This window comes from Salvelinus namaycush, unplaced genomic scaffold (genome assembly GCF_016432855.1).
Source record: "Salvelinus namaycush isolate Seneca unplaced genomic scaffold, SaNama_1.0 Scaffold624, whole genome shotgun sequence".
Taxonomy (NCBI): domain Eukaryota; kingdom Metazoa; phylum Chordata; class Actinopteri; order Salmoniformes; family Salmonidae; genus Salvelinus; species Salvelinus namaycush.
In genome coordinates, this window is record NW_024061336.1 from 39,711 (window position 1) to 50,494 (window position 10,784).

Genomic DNA, 10,784 nt, shown 5'->3' on the forward strand with positions numbered 1-10,784 from the left:
TATGGGGATTCTAGTGGGGGGATATAGGTAGCGCACAAGAGAAAATGTTTCTCTGTTAAGATAATTTCCTTTAGAATTTCTAGCCAAATGTAAAATGTTCCTGTTTTGATTAATTTAATAGAGTGGGTTAGGTCTGCTCTATACCAAATTAGCAACCCCCCTGAGTCCCTTCCCTGTTTCACACCTGGTAGTTTGGTGGATGGAACTACCAGCTCTCTGTAACCTAGAGGGCAACCAGTGTGTCCGTCTCCTCTGTACCAGGTTTCTTGTAGGATAACAATGTCTGTATTTCCGATTTCTTTGATGATCTCCAAGTTCCTGCTCTATAGGCCCTCAGGCAGATGACCTCAGGCCTTGGATAATCCAGGATGAGATTGTGAAGCTTTGTGTTCCATAAAGTGTCCAATGTTGTTGGTCGTGTGGTTTGGCCTCAGGCCAGTAAGTGTGAGCAGAGCCCGCTGAGCATCTGCTACATGCCATTGGCTTGGGCTACTGTAAGAGTGGGGGTTGGGCCTGTTTGACCGCTCATGGCCTGGGCGTATGTGTGACTTCCATGTTGAGGCCCTCTTTGCGGGGGTGGGGTGCATGGGGTGGGCAGGAGGGGCATAGATCTGATCTGAGGGGGCCTAAATGGGGTGTGGGCATGGTTGACTTGGGGGGCTGTTGATTGGTTGGGGTGGGGCTGTGTATGTGGCTGGTGGTGTTCTGGTCTGGATGTAGGTCCTCTCAGCCTGGGTCCTCTATGTGTAGGTCTGGATGTAGGTCCTCTCAGCGTGGGTCCTCTATGTGTAGGTCTGGATGTAGGTCCTCTCAGCGTGGGTCCTCTATGTGTAGGTCTGGATGTAGGTCCTCTCAGCGTGGGTCCTCTATGTGTAGGTCTGGATGTTGGTCCTCTCAGCGTGGGTCCTCTATGTGTAGGTCTGGATGTAGGTCCTCTCAGCGTGTGTCCTCTATGTGTAGGTCTGGATGTAGGTCCTCTCAGCGTGGGTCCTCTATGTGTAGGTCTGGATGTTGGTCCTCTCAGCGTGGGTCCTCTATGTGTAGGTCTGGATGTAGGTCCTCTCAGCGTGGGTCCTCTATGTGTAGGTCCAGGGGAGGGTCCCGCAGGTCTGGGCGGGGTGTCTATTGATCTGTTGCTCCTGTGTGAAGTGTTGGGGCTGCGTTTGAGTGCGATGTCCTTTAGAGTCCGGGCGAAGGTGGGCACTGCTGCCTTCTGTAGGTGGACCTGGTAATAGAGGCTGTTCAAGTCCAGGGTGGAGTGGTGGGCCAGAAAAACATTTGGTTTTGAGGCACAGTCACAGGAAATACTTGCGTTTACCCGCTGAATGGTAGCAGGGTGGAAGTATTTTTGTGGTAGCAGGGTGGAGATAACCACTTGTGCAATGGGGAAAGTAGAATAAGCTTTTTCAATCACTCCCTTCAGTGCTGAGGCCACCCTTTCCTGCTGTGTTCTCAGGTGGTTTGTGCCTGTGTGTATTATTATGTGGCTAGGTGAACCTAGTTGGTCCTCGGACAGAAGGTCTAGGGCGCGCTGGGTGTTTGGACACCAGAGTTTAGACACACTGTGTTCGGGAAAAAGTTATTTTTATTGTATAGATTTCCCATTTGAGTCCATAAGGAGTACAATTTGTGTCTTGTGTATGTCCTCAGTGGGTGTGGGGGGGTTGTCAGGAGGGCTATCAGGGTGGCTGACAGGGGGGGTGCTCAGAGGGGGTGAGATCCCCTGGGCTTGGGGTTCTTCATTTGTCTGTTCTGCTGTGATGTCGACGCTATGGTCAGGATCTGGTGTGGACTGTTCTGCTGTGGTGTTGAGACTTTTGTCGGGAGCTGAGGTGGGCTGTTCAGCTGGCTTCTCTGTGGGGGTGGCCACCTCTCTAGTGGGTGGTTCTCTGTCACACTCCATCCCCCTCACCCTCTCCTCCAGCAGTCTGATCCTCTCCTCTAGTGCTCTGTTCTTCTCCTGCTCTTGCTTTATATTGTTGAAGTTGTCTCACCACAGTCCAGAGTGCAGATATGTCTCTCTCCAGCTTTCCGGGTCTGGTTCAGGGGGTGTTGTTGTGCTGGACTGTTGTCTGGGTCAGTGCTGACTGGAGTGTAATCACCTGCTGTTCCAGCTCCACCTGCCATACCTCCAGATGGGTAAATGTATCCTTCATTTCAATGAGGGGGTAGTACTCTGTCCTGGGAGGTTGCCTCTCCGCTTGGGGTTACATAATGAAGAGGTCTGGTCTGACCCGCTCGGGGTGGGGATATCGTTCTCAAGGGAGAGCTTCTCCTGCTGGGATAATTCTTTGATGAGGTGAAAGTCCAGCTGAAACTGTTTGGGGTTGCCCTGTACCAATACGGTTCCAGACTTATATAGATTTATATTAGCTGACTCAGAGTCCTCGTTGTCTAGTATCCTGGGTTTCCACTCCTCGGTAGCACCCAGTGGTGGAATATAGCGTGTTAATATAGCACTGTGCCATGCCAGGGGATGGTCTGGTTAATATAGCACTGTGCCATGCCAGGGGATGGTCTGGTTAATATAGCACTGTGCCATGCCAGGGGATGGTCTGGTTAATATAGCACTGTGCCATGCCAGGGGATGGTCTGGTTAATATAGCACTGTGCCATGCCAGGGGATGGTCTGGTTAATATAGCACTGTGCCATGCCAGGGGATGGTCTGGTTAATATAGCACTGTGCCATGCCAGGGGATGGTCTGGTTAATATAGCACTGTACCATGCCAGGGGATGGTCTGGTTAATACAGCACTGTGCCATGCCAGGGGATGGTCTGGTTAATATAGCACTGTGCCATGCCAGGGGATGGTCTGGTTAATATAGCACTGTGCCATGCCAGGGGATGGTCTGGTTAATATAGCACTGTGCCATGCCAGGGGATGGTCTGGTTAATATAGCACTGTACCATGCCAGGGGATGGTCTGGTTAATATAGCACTGTGCCATGCCAGGGGATGGTCTGGTTAATATAGCACTGTGCCATGCCAGGGGATGGTCTGGTTAATATAGCACTGTGCCATGCCAGGGGATGGTCTGGTTAATATAGCACTGTGCCATGCCAGGGGATGGTCTGGTTAATATAGCACTGTACCATGCCAGGGGATGGTCTGGTTAATACAGCACTGTGCCATGCCAGGGGATGGTCTGGTTAATATAGCACTGTGCCATGCCAGGGGATGGTCTGGTTAATATAGCACTGTGCCATGCCAGGGGATGGTCTGGTTAATATAGCACTGTGCCATGCCAGGGGATGGTCTGGTTAATATAGCACTGTGCCATGCCAGGGGATGGTCTGGTTAATATAGCACTGTGCCATGCCAGGGGATGGTCTGGTTAATATAGCACTGTGCCATGCCAGGGGATGGTCTGGTTAATATAGCACTGTGCCATGCCAGGGGATGGTCTGGTTAATATAGCACTGTACCATGCCAGGGGATGGTCTGGTTAATATAGCACTGTGCCATGCCAGGGGATGGTCTGGTTAATATAGCACTGTGCCATGCCAGGGGATGGTCTGGTTAATATAGCACTGTGCCATGCCAGGGGATGGTCTGGTTAATATAGCACTGTGCCATGCCAGGGGATGGTCTGGTTAATATAGCACTGTACCATGCAAGGGGATGGTCTGGTTAATATAGCACTGTGCCATGCCAGGGGATGGTCTGGTTAATATAGCACTGTGCCATGCCAGGGGATGGTCTGGTTAATATAGCACTGTGCCATGCCACAGCGGGAGGTCGTCTTGCCTTATCATTCTATACATACACCGGGTACTGTATTTTAACTACCTCTGAACAGCGGGAGGCCGTCTTGCCTTATCATTCTTTACATACACCGGGTACTGTATTTTAACTACCTCTGAACAGCGGGAGGCCGTCTTGCCTTATCATTCTATACATACACCGGGTACTGTATTTTAACTACCTCTGAACAGCGGGAGTCCGTCTTGCCGTATCATTCTATACATACACCGGGTACTGTATTTTAACTACCTCTGAACAGCGGGAGTCCGTCTTGCCGTATCATTCTATACATACACCGGGTACTGTATTTTAACTACCTCTGAACAGCGGGAGGCCGTCTTTTTTTTTTTTTTTTTTTTTTTTTTTTTTCTAGGGGTGGATCAGCTTAATATTGCGGAAAGAATGTTGCTTCCAATGTAATTGTCTGCATCATTTCCAATCCCCCATATTTTTTGGGGTAAATATATATATCCATACACGCATGCATACATATACACATATATACATACACATACCTATATAGACATACATACTTTTTTAAAGAATATACCTTTATTATTATTCCCCGCAACCCTACCACCGCTCCCCCAATTGGAGTAAACTAATAAACACTTCTGCTTTTACCTTCAATTTATACATCTTATACCTATTTTACAGACACAGTCTACTTTATAATAGTTCTCTCTTGTTTGTTCTTAGTCCTTCCTCTATTTCTGTTGTCCATCCAATTTTATTTCCACTTGTAACTGTGCTATTTCACAAAAGCTCCGCACCTATACACATTTCACAGATCCCGTATGCCCTACATTGTTTATCTTGTTATTAGTCCCACCCTTCAGTTCCACTCAACCCTTCCGATCTATCTTCCAACATCATCCATTTCGGATTTTTATTTGCCATATATTTTTCAACTGTGCTGTGATGCTTCACAAAAGATTTGAACCTTCCTATTCTCATAGCTTCTACAGATTGTAAATTAAAAATAAACATTTTTGCTAAAATAATTATTATATTATTGATTGATTGACTATGGCTTTTCAAATCCCCCAGTATTGCTATCTGTAACGTTAGTTCTAGGCAAATGTTGCAATTCTTCAGCCATTCCTGGACCTGTGACCAAAAACGAGCTACATATGGACAATACCAAAATAAATGATCTAATGACTCTGCCTCCTCACAACAGAATCTGCAGAGCTGGGAAGATTGTATACCCCATATATATAACATTCTATTGGTTGCAAGAATTTTGTACAGTAATTTAAATTGAAAAATTCGAAGTTTTGAATCCGGCGTTGTTTTGCGTATCAATTCATAAACCATGTGCCATGGAATGGGTACATCGAAAATCTCTTCCCAACTATTTTGCAATTTATATGGCACAGCTGTCAGTTTTTTGGTCCTTAAATGAAATTGGTATATGTTTTTATTTATCACACTTTTCTTTAACCATTTATGTTCTTTAATACAGGGCCGACATACAAGTTCCTTACTTTTTTCCCCTTCTACTTGCCTCTTCCATTTTTGTGGTAATGCTGCAATTAATTGGTTGTAATTTTGGGTAGAGCAGACATTTCCATATGTCTGTGTTAGCTGCATGTGTGACATAACTCCACCAGTCCTATTTATGATATCATTCACAAAAATTATACCTTTTTTAAACATTTCTTTGATAAATACAGTTTTTTTATCAATTACTATATTTGAATTTAACCACAATATTTGTTGTACTATTTGTTCCGTCCTTTCAGGTGGATTAAACTGAAATTGCAACCAACTTTCTAAGGCTTGTTTAAAAAATAAGGATATTTTGGAGATTATTTCCTTTTCAAACAACCGAAAGTGAGCAGGTGTAATCTGAATAAAGGGAAAAAGGCCCTTCTTGAACATAGGATGAGACATTCGTACCAATTTACTAGAGAACCAGTTTGGATTTAAGTATAACTTTTGTATGACTGATGCCTTTAGTGAGAGGTCTAATGCTTTAATATTTAATAATTTCTGCCCTCCGAATTCATATTCGTTATATAAATAGGCCCTTTTAATTTTATCTGGCTTGCCGTTCCAAATAAAATGGAATATTTTTTGTTCATATAATTTAAAAAGCAGGTCACTAGGTGTAGGCAAAACCATAAGCAAATAGGTAAACTGTGATATGACTAAAGAGTTAATCAGGGTGATTTTTCCACAAATAGACAGGTATTTTCCTTTCCATGGTAGCAAGATCTTATCTATTTTTGCTAACTTTCTATAAAAATGTATTGGAGTGAGATCATTTCTTTCTTTTGGGATTTTTATACCGAGTATGTCCACATCTCCGTCAGACCATTTAATTGGTAAACTACATGGCAATATAAAATGTGTATTTTTTAGTGATCCAATACGTAATATGGTACATTTATCATAATTTGGTTTTAATCCAGAGAGGATAGCAAAGGTATCTAGATCCTCTATGAGGCCGTGGAGAGACTCTAGTTGTGGTTTTAAAAGAAAACATGAATCATCAGCGTACAATGACACCTTAGTTTTTAAGCCACGGATTTCTAATCCATTAATATTAATGTTTGATCTAATTTTAACAGCTAACATTTCGATGGCAATAATAAATAGATATGCCGATAGTGGACAACCTTGTTTTACTCCTCTAGATAGTTTAAAACTTTCTGAGATGTAGCCATTATTTACTATTTTACACCTAGGGTTACTATACATAATTTTAACCCATTTTATAAGAGATTCCCCAAAATTGAAATATTCTAGGCATTTATATATAAACTCCAGTCGTACTTTATCAAAAGCCTTTTCAAAATCAGCTATGAAAACCAGACCTGGTGTCCCCGATATTTCATAGTGTTCTATTGTTTCCAGTACTTGCCTTATATTATCTCCAATGTATCGTCCATGTAAAAAACCTGTCTGATTAGGATGAATAATATCTGACAAAACTTTTTTTATTCTATGCGCCAAGCATTTTGCTAGGATTTTTGCATCACAACACTGAAGTGTAAGAGGTCTCCAATTTTTTAATTGGACTGGATCTTTATATATACCACTTGGGTCCTGTTTCAGTAATAACGATATCAGACCTTCTTGTTGCGTGTCTGATAATCTACCATTTATATAGGAGTGGTTAAAACAAGCTAATAATGGTCCTTTGAGTATATCAAAAAAAGTTTTGTATACTTCCACTGGTATGCCATCCAGCCCTGGAGTTTTCCCATCCTTAAAGGCCCCAATTGCATCAAGCAGTTCCTCCTCTGTAATTTGGCCTTCACATGAGTCTTTCTGTACAGATGTTAATTTTACATTATTAATAGGAAAAAAATCCATACAATTAGTTTCAGTTAGTGGAGATGGAGGAGCCTGAAACGAAAACATATTCTTAAAGTACTTTACTTCCTCTTTCAAAATATCATTTGGTGAATCATGCGTGACTCCATCATTTGTAACAAGTTTTAATACATTTTTTTTGGTAGCATTTCTATATTGAAGATTGAAAAAGAATTTGGTGCATTTTTCCCCATATTCCATCCAGTTCGCTTTATTTTTATAATATATTACACTGGATCTTTCTTGAATAAGTTCCTCCATTTCTTTTTGTTTTTCCTCTAACTTATTCTGTGTCTCTATGGTACCGTTTTTATTGCTATCTAACTGTACTGTTAGTCCTTCAATTTCCTTTGTTAATATGGACTCTTTTGATCTAAATTCCCTTTGTTTTATAGATGAGTACTGAATTGCATGGCCTCTAAAGGCACACTTAAAAGTGTCCCATACAATAAGGGGATCTGCTGTACCTATGTTATGTCTGAAAAAGTCAGTTATAAAATCTTCTGTCCTAGTTCTAAACAATTTATCATCTAGTAGACTTTGATTAAATTTCCAATATCCTCGCCCACGTGGAAATTCTGTAAGAGAAATATATATGCCAATTATGTGATGATCCGACCGCATTCTGTCCCCTATCAACACTTTTTTAACTTTTGGTGCCAGAGAGAATGGTATAAGAAAGTAGTCAAGACGACTAGCTTGATTCAGCCTCCGCCATGTATATCTCACTAAATCAGGGTATTTAAGTCTCCATATATCCACTAATTCCAATATATCCATGACATTCATGATTTCCTTAAGTGCCTGAGGGTGATAGTTTGTAGTGTGATTTCCTTTCCGGTCTATAGAGGTATTTAAGACCGTATTAAAATCTGCCACTATAATAATAGAGTCTAGTGTTGCTTGTAGAGTTGATAAATTCTTATATATATTTTCAAAGAAGCTTGGATCATCATTATTCGGACCGTATAGGTTAACAAGCCATATTTGTTTATTGTCCAATAACATATTTAAAATAATCCATCTACCTTGAGGATCTGTTTGGACAATTTGCACATTTGGATCAAAATTATTGTTAATTAAAACCATCACCCCTTTTGAATTTCTTTGCCCATGGGAGAAATATATTTTGCCCCCCCAGTTCTTTTTCCACAAAACTTCATCTAAAACTGTTGAATGGGTTTCCTGTAAACAATAGATATTATAATCCTTCTCTTTTAGCCAGGTAAATACTGATCGTCTTTTCTTATTATCTGCTAAGCCATTACAATTGTAACTGGCTATACTTATTTCACCACTTACCATAATGAGACACACCTTTCATTCTTTTAATCAGAATATATTTTTGTAAACGTACTATTAAAAAGTAACATAATGATTGAGTGTCTATATAGTTGTACCATGATATTTGCATTTCTACTAAGTAAACCTCCAATTGGTCCCTACTATTCCACCCGCTAAAAGGCCTCATCTCGAGATGGCTTGTCATCCCAATGCCCGGCAGACCACCCTCGACCCCCTGTATCCCATAGCCCTGAACCGACTGGGATCCATTCTTTGAAAAGAGCATACAGTGCCATTTACCGAATTGAAGTAGATCAATTGCCATATGCATTTCCATTGCCCTCACCTCGATTTGTATTATATATATCTGTGGATCATCCTCTATTGTCCCTAACATCTTTTACTTCTTCCTTCGCAACAGTTGTGGGATACACACATACACCCACACACACTCAGCCCTTACCCCCACACAACCATAAGCTCACTTTCTCAACAATTGCACCATCCCAGAGCCCAACTCAAGATGGGTCATGATTTACAAATGCACTTGCAGTTGCAGCTGCATGAGAAGGCCTGCAAGACCGCACAAAAAATGAGCAAAAATTGAGAGATTTATTTACCACTGTCACATCCTAGATAATGGAGGTCAAATGTACACCTTATTCCTGAAACACCCACAATACGGCCACCCGTCATGACCATGTCCCCACGCATCTCCATGCAGTCCGACTTTGATTTTGTGCCGCCAGGGCCACAATAATATACCCCCTCTCTGAATGTCCGAGTGTGACCCCCTCCCCATGGGTTACTGCAGCTAGTGTTGCCAGCACTGCCACTGCCTGGGTGGCGGCACCCCACCGGAATCCCCACCGGCTAGGTACAAGGTCGTCAAGGTTCTCATTAGCAGCTTTGAGAATTTCCTTGTATATTATGCTCTCCCTTTAGGGGGCTTTGGCTTTGCAGGACCAACCCTGCCAAGCAGGCTCAGAATCTTGAGGGGGCAGTGCTGCTCTTGGTCTCTGACCTCATTTTAGCTGCATACAGACCGCTTACAGCGAGCACATAAAACAGTTAGGGACTTCTCCTTAGTATCTGGGTAATTCAGGTGGGTGTCTAGGGTATAGTGCCATGGACCGTACCATTAAAATAGGATAATAAATAATTAGATATAATTTATAAAAAAAATAAAAAAAATGTAGTTCTCCATGATAGGACAATAAATAAATAAGACGTATAATTCATTATAAAAGTATATCCATCATCTGAACAACATTGAAAGCCCTCTCATACCCGGCTCACAGCAATACATTGGCTCTGGGATATGCAACCATTTCATTACTCACTCACTCAACTTTCCAAACATAACAAATAAAATAAAAAATAAACACAAACCATACCATCCACACATACTGTGCCTTCTGTTTACTTAGTTTTTATCTTCACTATGTTGAATTAGTGCTTGTGTGTTCAATTAGTTATATGTGAAGATTTATAGAAAAGCTATATTTTTTATTGTATTGTTACAATCAGTAACCGGGCTTGAATTGTGTTTATTTCCCTCGTCTATGAGAACTTTGTAATTTTTAAAATAACCATGGAGTCGTCTTTGTGTCTCTGAACAACTGGTTATCAATATATAGTTTATCAACGACGAGAGCTACTCGTTTCGCTTTTAATCTATTTTCTTTGAAAATTGGATACAGAACTTTGCGCCGTTCTGCAATTTCCTTCGGAAACTGATCATTCATGCCAATTTTGGTCCCAGCAAGTCTTTTACCCAGGCTTTTAACCATTATTTTATCTTTAAATGAAGCAAATTTGGCAACGATTGGGCGTTCGTACCTCTGCCCTCTCTGTCCGAAGCGGTGAACGCGTTCAAGTTGGATTTTGTCGATAACTTCGCGTGGAATCTGAAGCGCTGTAAGGAGGAACTCTCTAACTATAGATTCAGGAACTTCTCCTTCTTTTTCTTGGATACCTGTAAGTACCAAATTCTCTCTCATGGATCTAGTTTGTATGTCCAGTAAGGCTTCCTTCAGAACGGTGTTCTCCTTTTTAATTCCATTCATTTCGGTTTCAATCTTATTGACTGTCCCTTTTAGCTTGTGTGTTTCCTTCTCCAATGTCGCAGCTTTTTCATCACTCATCTCTAGGCTTGCCTTCAACTCTTTTATATCCTTACTAACTAATTCAAGTATACCCAGTTTGTCATTTATTGATTTTAACAGATCGGTTTCGACCTTTACCATTCCCGGTGGTGAGAATATTAAATCATCAGTGTCTGTAGAAGAGTCACGTTTTCGTTTTGTAATCGGTTCCCCTGTCTTACTCTCCGTCATGTTTGGTTGTTGCCTGTTTTCGTAATATTTGTCGATAAATGTCTCTAGTTTTAGGATTTGTTTTGTGTTATTGTCCAGATTGAAGGTT